Consider the following 15722-nt stretch of genomic DNA (forward strand, 5'->3'; position numbering starts at 1 on the left):
CTCCACCATGCCAAGAGGGTTCTGTGCTCCTATAGGTGGGTCCAGGATTTGTGGGTCTGTGGTTCAGAGGGACACAAAAACAAGCTCCCTAAAGTCTTAGTTCCAAGTCCTGTGAATAGCTCGGTCGGCCAAGAATATAATAATCAGTGTAAAGACTAAATGAAGCCCTTTCCCTCAGCCTTTCTGACGGAGACAGACTCAAACCTCAGTGTTTCTGCAGCAAAGTTCCAAGGAATATTGGAGCTTGAGATTCAACGTCCTCCATGATCAAGCACCCAAACCCACTTTTCCTTCCTTTGTCTGTCGTCTCACTCTAGTTAAGCGACCTCTCCATTGACCTCCTCCTCTCCTCTGCCCTGGTCTTCTCTTCCATGCAAACCAGTCCATTTTTCAAGGTTATTGCATTTAATTGTCAAACAATCCCATGAAGTAGGTATTAGTAATCCCATTTTACGGTGGAGGAAACCAAGGCTCAGAGAGACTGAATGATATTTCACCTGATGTCTTTCAGCCAACAAGGCAGAGTCAGGGTCTGAAAGTGAAGAACGTCTGACCCAAATTCTAAAGCACCCACAAAGTGAAACTGTCACTATTGCAGATGACATGATTTTATATATCGAAAACCCTAAAGAATCCACCAAAATACTTTCAGAAATAATCAATGAATATGGTAAAGTTGCAGGATACAAAAAACATACAAAAATCAGTTGCATTTCTATACACTAACAACACAGTAGCAGAAAGAGAAATTAAGAATACAATCCCATTTACAATAGCAACAAAAAGAATAAAATATCTAGGAATAAACTTACCCAAAGAGGTGAAAGACCTATAAACTGAAAACTATAAAACATTGTCAAAATAAATTGAAAAACACAAAAAGAAATGGAAATATATGCCGTGGTCTTGGATCGAAAGAATTAGTATAGTTAAAATGTCCATACTCCCTAAAGCAACCTGCAGATTCAATGCAAGCCCTATCAAAGTCCCAATGACATTTTTCACAGAAACAGAACGAAGAATCCCAAAATTTATATGGAACAACAAAAGACCCCAAATAGCCAAAGCACTCCTGTGAAAACAGAACAAAGCTGGAGGCATCACACTCCCTGATTTCAAAATACACCACAAAGCTACAGTAACCAAAACAGCATAGTACTGGCACAAAACCAGACACAGAGATCAATGGAACAGAATCGAGAGCCAAGAAATAAACCCACACATACATGGACAGATAATTTTCGACAAGGGAGCCAGGAGCATACAATGGAGAAAGGAGAGTCTCTTCAATAAATGGTGTTTGAAAAACTAGACAGCCACATGCAAAAGAACGAAAGTAGATGATTATCTTACACCATACACAAAAATTAACTCAAAATGGATGAAAGACTTGAATGTAAGATCTGAAACCATGAATCTTCTAGAAGAAAACATAGGCAGTACACTCTTTGACATCAGTCTTAGCAGCATATTTTCAAGTACCATGTCTGACTGGGCAAGGGGAAATAACAGAAAAAATAAACAAATAGGACTACATCAAACTAAAAAGCTTCTGCACAGCAACGGAAACCATCAACAAAACAAAAAGACAACCCATAAATTGTGAGAAGATATTTGCAAACCATATATCTGATAAGGGGTTAATACCCAAAATATATAAAGAACTCATACACCTCAACAACAAGAAAGCAAATAACCCAATTGAAAAATGGACAAAAGCTCTGAACAGACATTTCTCCAAAGGAGATATACAAATGGCCAACAGGCACCTGAAAAGATGTTCAACATCATTAACTGTCAGGGAAATTCAAATCAAAACTACAATGAGATATCACCTCATGCCTGTAAGAATGGCTATAATTAACAAGACAGGAAACAACAAGTGTTAGAGAGGATGTGGAGAGAAGGGAACCCTCGTACACTGCTGGTCGGAGTGAAAACTGGTGCAGCCACTATGGAAAGCAGTCTACAGTTTCCTCAAAAAATTAAGAATAAAACTACCACACAATCCAGCTATTCCATTGCTGGGTTTATCCAAAGAACATGAAAATGCAAATGGGTAAAGATACATGCACCCTATGTTCACTGCAGCATTATTCATAATAGCCAAGACTTTGAAGCAACCTAGGTGCCCGTCAAGGGATGAATGGATGAAGAAGATGCAGTACATATACACAATGGAATATTACTCAGCCATTAAAAAGGATGAAATCTTGCCATTTGTGACAACCTGGATGGACCTTGAGGGTATTATGCTAAGTGAAATAAGTCAGAGGGAGAAAGTCAAATACTGTATACTCTCACTCATAAACAGAAGATAAAAACAATGACAAACAAACACATAGAGACAGACACTAGATTGGTGGTTACCTGAGGGGAACATGGTGGGGTGGGCAGGTGGTGAAAGGGGTGATTAGGTACATGTGTATGGCCATGGATTGTAATTATTCTTTGGGTGCTGAACATGATGTAGTCTACACAGAAACAGAAATACAATGATGTACACCCAGAAAAAATAAATAAAGTACCCACAACATATTATTTTGATGATCAGCTGATTCACTTCAAGTCTTTCTCACTTGAGAAGGGCTCTCTAGGTAAGCCATGCAATGATCCCCCACTAGTCCAGAAGCTCCTCTGGGCCGGATCACATCCTTCATTTCTGTATCCCCAGCACTCATCACTTTGCTTGCTGCATAATGGGCGCCAGCACTTCAAGAGTGATCCTCTTGGGGCCAGCCCCATGGCCGGCCAAGTGGTTAAGTTCTCGCACTCTGCTTCTCCAGCCCAGGGTTTCGCTGGTTCAGATCCTGGACACAGATATGGCAGTGCTCATCAAGCCACGCTGAGGCGGCATCCCACATGCCACAACTAGAAGGACCCACAACTAAAAATATACAACTATGTACCAGGCAGCTTTGGGGAGAAAAAAAGGAAAAAATAAAATCTTACAAAAAAAGAGTGATCCTCTTAGGCGTAGCTCTTCGTGTACAGGCTTAAAAATTTTGGGACATAGAAATGTTTGAGATGGTCTTTAAAGAAAGACTAAAATATGTAGAAGAGTGATTGGCTTCTCCTCACCTTTTTAAAGGGAGATGGAACTAAAGATTATTGAGGAATACTTGCTAGGTGTTGGGCATGGGTCAGTCTACTCCAGAGACCATGGTGCTATTGTCTTTAAATCACGAGGCTCCATCAGGAGCCTGGGGTAGAGAATGCTGCTGGTACCCTACCCATCTCCCCTTCCCTTGCCACTTCAGGGCACACCTCCTAGCTTCCAACTCCCAGTAGCTCCATTTGTCTACCGAAGGCCTTTTGCAGTCACTATAATCTGCTCTGCCACCCATAAGCCCCTCAAGAGCAGCCTTCAATCAAAGCCTAAAGAACTTAGCATGTAAATACTCCAGTTCCCTCACCCCTCGGGTGGAACAAGCCTGAGGTAAGTGTTCTACACTGGCCCCCACATTTTCCCCCACAGAATGAAGCACCAGTTGCTCACAGTGGGAGCTGGCTTGGTAACACACCCTTCATGGGGCACCTTTTCCTTCTTGTCTCACTTTTCCACTCCAATACCTTCCTCCTAAATAAACTACTCAAGTCCTAGTCTTGAAGTCTGTTTCTGAGATATCTGACCAAAAGCAAACTAAGATATCTGATCAAAAGCATTTTCAGAGAGTAAAGAGGATTAAATACCAAGAGGGTAGGCCTTCCAAATGTCCATAAGGAAGCCACATTAAACGAGTTAAAATTAGAGGGGCGGAGGTACCCACCTTTCACTCCTTTCTAATGAAGAAAAGTAATGGTAAGGCAGAGTGATGAGTCCAAGGTCAAGGACCACTGGTGATGAGCAAGCATGCATGTGCACACACCTACACATACATGCATGTGCACCCCTATAGAGGCTTTTTAAAAGGTAAGAGGGAAAGAAGGAAATTTAGTGATCTGTCTGCCTAAGGCATTGTGAGATAAATCTAGTGGATACATCTAAACTTGACAATGCTAACACTGTATTATTACATTATCAAATAGAAAAGGAGTAATTGACTAAACTTTTTAAGATAAATAACTTACATCACAGAAAAACTACAAATATATGTGTGTGTGTAAACACAAAAATTAATATTCAAATCTATTACTTTCTACTTGGCTATACAATATGTGGCTTCAGCACTTTCTAAAAGATGCCCAAAATTAGACTTCCTTTCAGGTAGAACGTTTGCCAGGTCATCTTTTTTTTCTAAAGACTGTGCAAAATTTTCCTTGAGGTCAGCCTGAAGCCTTTGGGAGGAAGGCCTCATTCTGGAGACAACTAGGTCAAAATTTTTATGTCAGTTATTTACAGAAACAATTTTACTTAAGACTATTTTTGCTTTGTAATGTTTTAATCTCTTTCGAGTGATGAGCTATGAAAGCAATCTATCTACAATATATATAAATTCCTTCAGATTCTCCATAATGTGAAACAGTCTAAAGTGCTAACATATAATGGGTTTAACTCATGGAAGTACATGCCATGATTTATTTCTTAAACCAATGGTTCACTTTCTTTAAACCACAAAACACTTTAGCCAAATGAATTCTTAATCAGAATTAGAAAGAGTTGCTCTAGTTCAAACAGAGGTAGAAGCTCCCATTTTCAGAAGGGTGGTGGGGCATTCCCTCCCCTGGTTGGGAATCCACATTTTGAAAAACACTGTTTGGAAGTATCTTCTAGTATATTCTGAAGAGTAGACTAGATAAAAATTAAAATGCTTAAGAAGTGAGACCTGAGGAGATTCATTTCCTTCTAATGCTGCGCGTAATGAAATCCATGATCTCATCTCTCCTCAAAACTCTCTGTGTGACTCTAAGTACAAAGGACTAAGGAGCTGGAGATGGGGAGAAATATAAATGAAGCAGCACATTTTCAAGAAGGCAGGAAGGGAGAGGCTCTTCTAGATGAACGGAGGTAACTTTTACAGCAGAAGACAGTACATCTCTTCCTTTAAGAAAGAAGGAGGGGCCAGCCCGTGGCCGAATGGATAAGTTCGCGCCCTGCCGGCAGTCCAAGGTTTCGCTGGTTCAGATCCTGGGCATGGACATGGCACTGCTCATCAGGCCACGCTGAGGCGGCATCCCACACACCACAACTAGAAAGACTCACAACTAAAATATACAACTATGTACTGGGTAGATTTGGGGAGAAAAAGCAGAAAGAAAAAAAAGAGAATGAAGGAAAAGTAGGTCTGGGGTGGAAGGGGGTATGCTGAGGCAGAAGGATGATATTGTATGAAAAGGGTTAAACTTCCTGGAAGGAATGATGGAGTGGGAGGAAATCAGATGAAAGTAGAGGGAGTGGACCATGTGCTTGAGGAGGGAAACATGAAGGTACAGACAAGTTGCTATGAAAGAGAAGCTTCCCTGTAATAAGAAAGCTAGACAAGGTCAGTCACAACTACACTACAAATACATAGTCGTCTGGACCTGCCATGTTCTCAGACTCTCCCACTATGGGCCCCTTTTGACCAAAACTCCTTTTCGGCCTCTGAGCAACTAGCTCTCAGCCCTTCCCTCTCACCAAATCCACTCCACCAGCTAACCTCTCCTCAAGCTCAAATGTGCCCCACACCCCACCTCGCAGCCTCCCCATCCCAACAACAAGGTTGCACCACCATCATGACAAATTTGACACTAGGATTAAAATCCTCATGGCTCTCCTCAAAAGGGTGAATCCCTCTTGCCAGCTCTGTTTCTGTCAAGGAATCCATCATTCATTCCTTCATTGTCCTTTATCTCCCACCAGATTCAGCCGAGTTTCCTCACTCTCTCTCTCAGAGTTATCGCTTTCCCCCATTCCTACCTTTTGGGTCATTGTGATCTTAAGCCAAAAGTACCAAAATAGCCCCTAGACTGTTCTCTCTACTCCAGGGATAGTCTTCCTAAAATAGCACTTTCCTCAAACAACCCCGTCTCTACCAAATCTAAAGACTGCTCCTGACTCTGTGGGGCTGTTGACCAGAATCAGGACTTACTCAGGAGCCCACAATCAACCCAACCCATACCAACACCCAGGCTCATTTCACTCTAACTGCAAAGCTAAACTATTTGCTGCACTGATAATCAACTCATACTTAACCAAAAAGGGTCACTCAGTATTGACAGAAACTCTTCTCTCAGTCTTTTCTAAAGAAGCCTGTTAGATGCAAATGGAGTCCCCTCGATTATCTAAAAGCATATTTTCTTAAAGAGCTATGCCTCTATCATTTACAAGTCTGGAAGCATATTATTAAAAACTGAATTAAATAAAAACTAAACTAAAATAAAATAAAAATCTGTAAACTACAATGCACAAATCTATAGCAGTTAATCTGCCACAGAACTCATAATAACACTAAGTCACTGTTATTTAAAGTTTTAATATTTGCTCCCTACTTCCACCCCCCCCCCCATAAAGTTTGCATCAACGTACACTATAGCAGCAGTGGGAGAGAACAGAGCTCTCTCCACTCTTACCTACAGTGAAGAATCATTCTCAGTAGTTTAATCAGTCTTTCAAAAAATTGAGAGTCCCCCACTGTTCTGATTTGCATTCATTGGAATGCCCTTGGAGTTGTCTGTTTGTCACATTACTGGCCATTTGCATTTGTTCCTTTGTACACTGGCTATTCATGTCTTCTGATTGCTTTTTTAGGATGTTGGTCTTTGTCTTATTGCCTTGAAAGAGCTTTATGTCTGTCATATTGACTGCAAATGCTCCTGGATTTTGTTTGGGTTTTTGTTTGGTTGGTTGGTTTGGTTTGGTTGTACAGGAATTTTAAATTTTTTAGAAAGTCAAATCTATGTTTGGCATTTCTTTAAGGTCTTGCTTGCAAAAAGTCTTTCCCACATAACCCAAAGATGACAAAAATGTATTTTCTCCCATCTTAACAGGATTGTTTTTAAAATTTAAAACACCCCACTACCAAAATGTCAACGTCATAAAAGACCAAAAAAAAGGCTGAGGAACTGGTTCTAGATTTCAGGAGGCTACAGAGACCTGCTGTGACATTGAGACTTATAAGAAGAAATATATATTTGGCACAGTGCTCCTTCGGAATTTCTTAAGTAATGAGAGCAATAAAGGTGAAAGGAGTGTTTTTCATTATTTATAACAAGTCCCTTTCAACCACACTTGAGTTTAGGTTAATAAGGTGACTTTCAGAAAGCCGCTAAGGCTGGGTGGGAGGGCGCTGATTTCCAGGGGAACCAAACAAGTAATTAGAGGGCTAGAATTTTCAGCCCCATCCCCTCTACCTATGGGAGGAGAGAGGGTCTAGAGATCAAGCTAATGACTAACAGCCAACGATTTAATCAATCATGCTTACATAATGAAGAAACTTCCGTAAAAATCCCAAGTGAAGGGGTCTGGAGAGTTTCTGGGTGGGTGACAGTATAGAGGTGCTGGGAGGATGACAAACTTGGAGTGGGCATAGAAGCTCTGTGCTCTTTCCCCCATCCCTTGCCCTGTGCATCTCTACCATCTGGCTGTTCGTGAGTTGCATCCTTTTATAATAAACAGGGCATCCGGTAAGTAAAACGTTTTCTGTGGGAGCCTCCGATCTATAGCTGGTCATTCAGAAGCACAGGTAATAAACTGGACTTGTGATTGGCATCTGAAGTGGAGGGAAGGAGGAGGACTGAGCCCTTAACCTGTGGGGTCTGCACTAACTACAGGCCTTAGCGTCAGAACCTAGTTAAATTGTAGGCCATCCAGTCGGTGTCCACTGGAGAGCTGGAGAATTGCTTGGTGTGGAAAAACCCACAAACATTTGGTGTCAGAAGTGTTCTGGAAGTTTTGAGTGTGAGTAGAGTGGACAAACTGTTTTTCTTACACATGACAGCTAAATACATATGTGATGCTAGACTGGATGCTTAATGAGGGGAAAATACACTATAAAGGACATTTTTGGGTCAAGTGATAAAGCTAGAATACAAAAAGTAGGTTAGACAAAAGTATTACATAAATGTTAAAATGTATTGAAGTTAGTAATGGAACTGAGATTACATAAAAGGATATTCTTATTTTTAGCAAATATATACGTAAATATTTAGGGGCAAAAAGCTACGATGTATATGCAACTTATTCTCATATGGTCCGGGAAAAAAAAGCATACACACACACAGACACACACACACACACACACGAGAATCTGTCCGTGTATCTGTATGTATGAGAACAATGACAAAGCAGATAGGGCAAAATGTTACCAATAGGTAAATCTGGGCAAAAGATATATGCGGAGCTCTTTGTTACTATTCACATGTCTTTTCTGTAAGTTTGAAATTATTTCCAAATAAAAAGTTTTTAAAAAATCTTTCCTCCACTTGGAATTTGATAATCAAATGCAAAGGACTCTGCTTTCATTTCAAATCGTCTTCTAGGAGCCTGGTACAAAGGATCGCCATAATTACCCAAGAACGGCCAACCCCTGACTTGGGGGAAGAGCTCAGCCTTCCTGGTGAGTCACTGTCTCCCCCGTGTGCATCTCGTGTGGAGGGCATTGGAGAGACGGTGTGAGTCAGGCCTGGGGGGGCTTTGCTGTCTTCACATCTCTCCAGGAGGGTGTACCTTGGCACCTCTCAGTGCTGTGTCAGACTTGCAAATACCCAGGGTGCCAGGGAGCGACTCGCCAAATGCCTGCTGCCAAGAATCATGGTGCAGCTGTTGCCTGGCTGGGAACAGGAAGTGCACTGTCACCATGTGCTGTGACCCTCACTAAGCTCTGGCTCCATGTATCACTGGCCTGAACTTCTCTTGAGGACAGCCTGCCAGTCCTCACATGCCCTGCAGTGTGAACAGGCAGCAGCTGGGCAGGCAGCTAACATGTCTCTGCTCCTTCGGCCTGGAAAGAACACAAACGGCACAGCATCCAGAGGATCCGTAAGCTGTTCAAATACATTTTTTGTTCATGGGAATCTGAGGTCAAGGCTGGAAGAGGTAAAACGAATTCCCTCATTGAAACCTTCTCAGTTGACTATGTGCAAAAGGCTTATAATTTAAAAGTGGTTTCACCTTTTGTAATCTCAGATCTGGAATGGAGAAAAAGAGAAGCTTAAGATTAAGAGCCTGTTAGATGAGTTCAGTCCAACAGAAACAGGATGCGAGCCACATATGTACATTTAAATATTCTAGTAGCCACTTTAAAAGACACTAAAAGTTGTGAAATTAATATTAATAACATATTTTTTAAATTATTTATCTTTATTGTTGAGTTTCAGGAATTCTTTTTTTTTTTTTTGAGGAAGATTAGCCCTGAGCTAACATCTGCTGCCAATCCTCCTCTTTTTTTTTGCTGAGGAAGGCTGGCCCTGAGCTAACATCCATGCCCATCTTCCTCTTTTCTGTGTGGGACACCTACCACAACAGGGCTTGCCAAGCAGTGCCATGTCCGCACCCAGGATCCGAACCGGTGAACCCCGGGCCGCCAAAGCGGAACGTGCACACTTAACTGCTGCGCCACTGGGCCGGCCCCTAACACATTTTATTTAACCTAATATGTACCAGATTATTCATTTCAACATGTACACAATGTAAAAATCATTAATATTTTACATTCTTTTGTCATACTAAGTCTTCAAAACCAGTGTCATGTTACACTTGCAGCACATTTCGATTCAAGCTGGCCACATTTCAAGCGCTCAGAAGGCACACGTGCCTAGTGACTACTGTAGTGGACAGAGCAAGTACAGATTATAAACTATGAAAGCTCCTTGCAAATAAATGCTACCAGCCATCTTTTGAGTATTACTGAATTCAATGAATGCTTATCAATGAAGGAATAAACCCAATTATGCCCCAAAATTAAATATATTAGGAACTAGAGAAAAAGTCAGTCTTTAATCTCAGTGCAACACAGAAAACCAACAAGGGTATAGATACGTATAGCTATACAAGAAGGAACATTGCAACAGAGCTCCAAGAAGGCTTTTATTCTTTTTACCAAGTTCTCGAGGTGAGTAGGGTTCCTCTGGCAGAAAATGAAGCAGAGGCATTGCAGGTGGTGTGAGCCTCCATATCGAAGGCAGAGAGGAGAGAAACCGTGAAGAACTTTCAGAGAACACTAACAGCTTGGTGGCAAAAGGCAACACAGGTGGTTGGTAAAAAGGCTAGAGAGTGGAGGCCTGACCAATGCCGCAGCTCAGCCAAAGCGAGGCTGCATTCTGAGAACAGTGGGAAGCTCAGAGGAGTTAAGCGGGAGAATGGGATCAGATTGGACCACTCCTTTCTTGGGAAGCGAGAATGGAGACTGGAACTCCAGGAGCTGCCGCAGATGCAACCAAAGAATGCACAACAAGCCCGAATTCAGGCAGTGCTAGAGGGAGGCACCAGGAGAGAAAATCACCAGGACTTCATAGCAGAGGAAGGCGGGGAAAAGGAACTTACATCAAGTAAGCAGGAAAAAGATTACCAGGCTTATCCCCTTAACCTCTGCTCGACCAGACTCACAGCTCCTGACAACTCTGAAACCTGTGCGTAAAAGGCGGCGTTAGAAAACAGAGGACACCCAGCCAAGAGGAATACGCTGACTTGATTCAAGAGATTGTGCGAGTGTGCCGGCTGGGCCCATATTTACGTCACTTGGCATCTGCACAGTACACGTGCACACGGGAACCAGCGGGTGATTCAGCGGTAGAGGTCTACGCAAAGGTGGAAAGGCCAAAGAAAACGTGCCAGGTCGAACGACTGCCTATGATTTAAATGTTTGAAACAAGTCCATGAGAAAAATACTGCTAGTCCCTTCATACCTCATACTATTCAAGAAATAAGCTCTAGTGTAATTGTTAATGCTAGCTCTTTACTTTCCTTGGAAAGTTTTTACTGTAATTAAGCAGGTAAGCAGTGGTAACCAGTGATAAAGAATTGCCGATTTCCATCATTGTGATGTTTAAATATATATATGTGTGTGTGTATAGATGATATATTTATATATCAGAAAAAAACTGATGGCACTGGAAAATAATCAAAAACTTTCTACAGAACTGCAAAAAATTCTCACTAGTCAAATTTAATAATCAATATGTTCTGGTACATTTCAGAACAATGGACTCCAAAATGACAATTGTGTTTTGATCACAACAGTGTGTTTCCTCCTTTCCTGGTCATAGAAGCAGGTTGTTATTTAAACAGTCCCCACATAAGGAATTTTTATTAATATTGAAATAAGGAGAAAAGCTTGGGCCAACTGAAGTGCTTTGTTAGGGACCCTTCATCAAATTTTTGTAAATTGAATTTGATTGTACCAATCTCAAATATCAAATAATTTCAGAGAATGGACTAGAATGTTCTAAGCCAGCACTATGCACAGAAATACAATGTGAGCCATATGTGCATTTTACGTCCCAAAACAGGCGACATTAACTTTAATAGTAGTACATATTATTATCACAATATATCCAAAATATTTAGCACGTAATCAATATGAATGAGACAGCTCACTTTTTTTCATACTAAGCTTTCAAAATCTAGCGTGTATTTTATACTTACAACACATCTCAATTTGGAGTAGCAACATTTCAAGTGCTCATTAGCTGCATGTAGTGAGTGGCTACACTGGAGAGCAGGTCTAGACCGACCATGTCATTCGATGGATAGAGACTGAACTGCAGAGGTTAAGGGACTTGGCAAACTGCTGAGCCAGGCCTAGAATTCATATTTTCTAACTCCCAATTGAATGCTCTTTGCACTTGATCAGACTGGCAGGCCTGTGTTATACACCCAGGAGACACGGAAGAATATCAAGTTACAGCAGGCCAAGGATGCCTGGGATGGAAGCAACTGTCAGGAGATCACATGAAACCGGAGCTCACTGTCAAACGAACACGGATGGCTGAGCCACAAGATGCCCAACAGCAAATCAATAGAATAGACATCATCTCAATCAATAAGCCTGAGTGTTTTGTTTTGACAAGTCCAGGAACATTACATATTGACACATGTATGATTACTGGTGACTAAATTAACCAAACTCAGAACAGTGAGTGCGAAAATAGAACAACAGGCACAAACTGAAACATATTTGAGAATTCAGCCTTGACAGAATTAATGAGATATTTTAATTAATGAGATATTTCCCTAACCCCAGCCTCTACTTTACTGGCAATAATTAAATAATTGCAGCCAGCCCAGGTGGCCTAATGGTTAAGTTCTGCATGCTTCACTTCAGTGGCCAGGTTCAGTTTCCAGGTGTGGACCTACCCCACTCTTCTGTCAGTGACCATGCTGTGGTGGCAGCTCACATACAAAAAGAGGAAGATTGTCAGTGGATATTAGCTTAGGGCCAATCTTCCTCAGCAAAAAAAGAAAAAAGGAAGTACTATGCATGGATAAGAAAAGATGTCTGGGGGCCAGCCTGGTGGCACAGCAGTTAAGTTCACACATTCCACTTTGGCGGCCCAGGGTTCGCCGGTTCAGATCCTGGGTGCATATGCACTGCTTGGCAAGCCATGCTGTGGCAGGCATCCCACATATAAAGTAGAGGAAGATGGAGACGGATGTTAGCTCAGGACCAGTCTTCCTCAGCAAAAAGAGGTGGATTGATGGCAGTTGTTAGCTCAGGGCTAATCTTCCCAAAAAAAGAAAAGATGTCTGGAACTTGCTTAAAATACTCCAGCAAAATGGGAGGAATTGGCAAATGTTAGTAATTGTTAAAGGCAGGTGAGTGGCACAAGGCGGTTATTGAACTATTCTTTCTGACTTTACATATGTTTAAAACTTTCCATAATAAAAAATTTTTTAAAAGTTGGAGTTGGGGGAGGGACGAAGCACAACCTCAGAAGGTTTTCTAGAGCCGTGTGACCAATAAATAAACTACGGCATTCTGGCAATAATTCCAAGAGTACTTGAAAAGGTGCAGACATTTCAACTTTAAGAAAGCAGACTGAAGAGGTATAGACAAGTAAAGAGTGAGAAAGGAAGGAGAAGGGGGAAAATATTTTTAACACACCTACAACCCCAATACCCTGAGAAAATCAGGGTCAGCAACTCAACAGGCATCCTTCTAGATCTTTTCCTGTTCATATATATTAAAATACATGCCATGTTTTCTAAACTAATAAAATGAGATAATATTCATGATGGTGTACTTGAGTCAGCATCCACGCATTTGGGAATGACTGCCTCCCATGTAGTTCTCTGAGGGTGAAACGCTGAGGGTTGGGCACATGACAGGCACTCTGCCAATCAGGTCCTCTCCTCGGGGGATTTAAATCCTGAACCAATACTCACAGGGACGGCGGTAGTTGGAACTGAATCATCCAGGGGGAGTGTCCGGACAGAAGGTCGACGAACTCCAGCAGCTGAGATCCCCAAACCCGAATGAAACCGAGTTTCCCTTTGTTTCCAACTTCTAGGAGCTACCACTACCCTTCTTCTAAACAGTTTTCTCATTTAAACTAGATGGAATTCATGTCTGCTGTTTGACGTGAAAGAACCCGAGAGTATTGTCATACTGCGACTAACAAGAAGAGCTAATAATAACGCATTACTTTGCCAGGCACTGTTCTAAAATTTTACATGCGTTCTCTCATCTAATCTTCACAACAATCCTATGAGGTAGATACTATTCTGAACTCCATTTTAGAACTGAGAAAACCAAGGTCCAGGCAGATTAAATAATATGCTGCAACTTACAGCTATTGGTTGTAAAGCCAGGATTTGAACCCCAGCTAGTAGATTTAGTCTGAAATTGTAAAACGTCCAATTAAGCTGCTTTTTTTCATAAACAATACATTAAGAATGTCTTAACATGTTGTAAAGCATATCTTTTTATTTTTACTTATTTACTTATTTTTTTGGTGAGGAATAAAGGCCCTGTGCTAACACCTGTACCAATCTTCCTCCATTTTTTGGTCTATGGGATGCCACCTCAGTGTGGCTTGATGAGTGGTGTGTAGGTCCACACCCAGGATCCAAACCTGCGAACCCCAGGCCACCGAAGCAGCGTATGTGAAGTTAACGGTCATGCCACCAGGTTGGCCCCAAAATATATCTTTTTTTAACAGGCATATCAAATTTTATAATACAGATTTTCACACTTCAACCAATTATTTCCTACATTGGGATATTTAGGTTGTTTCTAGTTTTTTATTATCCTGACTAAGGCTATAATAACTGTCCTTTTAGTTTAACTTGAAGGCACATCTTAATCTATGTGGGGGTTAAATTTCTGGCATGGATTTGGAGGTCAAAGGATATGTACTTTTTTTCCCCATTCTTGATTATGTATTGTCAAATAATGGTATTTGTTTTCAAAGCTTGTTAAGAAATATAAAAGGGAACAAAGCTGGCTGTTCTTTGTAAAAGGCTGTTTCTGCCTTTGGGCACTCGTGTGTGTTTACATGCTCAGAAGGGAGACAATCTGCTCAGCTAAGAAAGAAGACTCTGTTTTTAAATGTTAATGGATGTAGGATAATCGGATTTCCCCATCAATACCAAATACAGTTCAAGCCCAGTGCTTAACGAGTTCTTGAGCCCAGCTTTTTATTGCATCATATTTTCTGAGGCAATTCTAAAGGGCATTCGCTGAGGGATCAATTGTGAAAAAAGTAAGTTATCAGCGAACGTGTTTCTGTAACTTTTGGAATCTTTCCTTTGCACTGGCTGCCTCAAAAATCAAGATTTACATTGTTTTAGTTAAATCAACACAATGATATAACTATTAGTGTGTTTACTTCTTCTGTGAGATCAATGCTCTCTCTTTCCTTTTTCAGAAGGCTACTCCATGCAGTAACTTCCTGGGAAGATCACACTGTCTCCCTTTTTGGTCTATAAGTATTGAAATCCTCCCCAGCTGAACACAAAATAGAACTTCAGACTCGACCTTACACCATGCTAACCTTGAAGGCTGATGCTGCACAATTCGATATCAGCAGGAAGCTTGAGAAAAACATGTCAGAAAGAAGCCACCCACTTACAATGGCCAGGTGGAAAAAGCCACTTTAGAGAGAATGTTCTGCCCAGGGCTACGTCCTTACAATACGGGACAGTAAACTGAACAGACAGGCATTCTTTCGGAGACTGGATAACTGAAGGCCAAAAAGTAAGCATAATATTCCAAGATCCTTTATGAACCGGAATTTTAGTATCCAGAGAAAACAACCCATGAACTTTTAACTACTCAAACAAAATACAATTTAAAAAAAATTATCCTGAAACTAGTGTCAGGACAAGAACATATTAGCACAGTCACGTTGAGTAACTCTGGCAGAGTCTATCTTGCCATCCTGACAATGATTATCTTAAGGGAAGATAAAGTTGAAAGGGAAAACACAAGTAAACATTTACCAAACACAACCCCAATGAAGAAAGAGCTGCCAGATACAGGAAACTACAGAAGGGGAAGATAAAACGAAGCACTTTCAGAAAGTTCAGGGAATCAGAAAATGTAATAATAATAATAATAATTAGACAAAGAACCAGTTGGTTGAGGTTTCAACTCTGGCGGTCAAAGACCCTCAGTCCCCACCATAACGCAGCAGAACATGTTGTACATTATTTTAATGAGCTCAGTTGTCATATTTTGTCTTATGTGGCAATCCCCCAGTCGAACCCAGCTCTTGGGCGAACGGGGAACAGTCCGACAGGAGTCAGTGCAGACAGTGCAAGGTTTGTCTCTCACAAGAAGCCCTCCCCAGCAAATTCATCAGACTAAAGAGACTCTTTTGTTGTTGCCTCATACAGTGGTAAAGAGACTGCAAGTTTGGCT

General features: G+C 41.2%; 1 protein-coding gene across 1 annotated transcript in view; it reads right to left on the reverse strand.

Moving 5' to 3' along the window:
• KAT2B (lysine acetyltransferase 2B) overlaps nt 1-15722 on the reverse strand; it is a 94945-nt gene that overhangs the window by 48773 nt on the left and 30450 nt on the right. The gene's annotated exons all lie outside the window — the stretch shown is intronic.

This window comes from Equus quagga, chromosome 1, assembly GCF_021613505.1.
Source record: "Equus quagga isolate Etosha38 chromosome 1, UCLA_HA_Equagga_1.0, whole genome shotgun sequence".
NCBI classification, from domain to species: domain Eukaryota; kingdom Metazoa; phylum Chordata; class Mammalia; order Perissodactyla; family Equidae; genus Equus; species Equus quagga.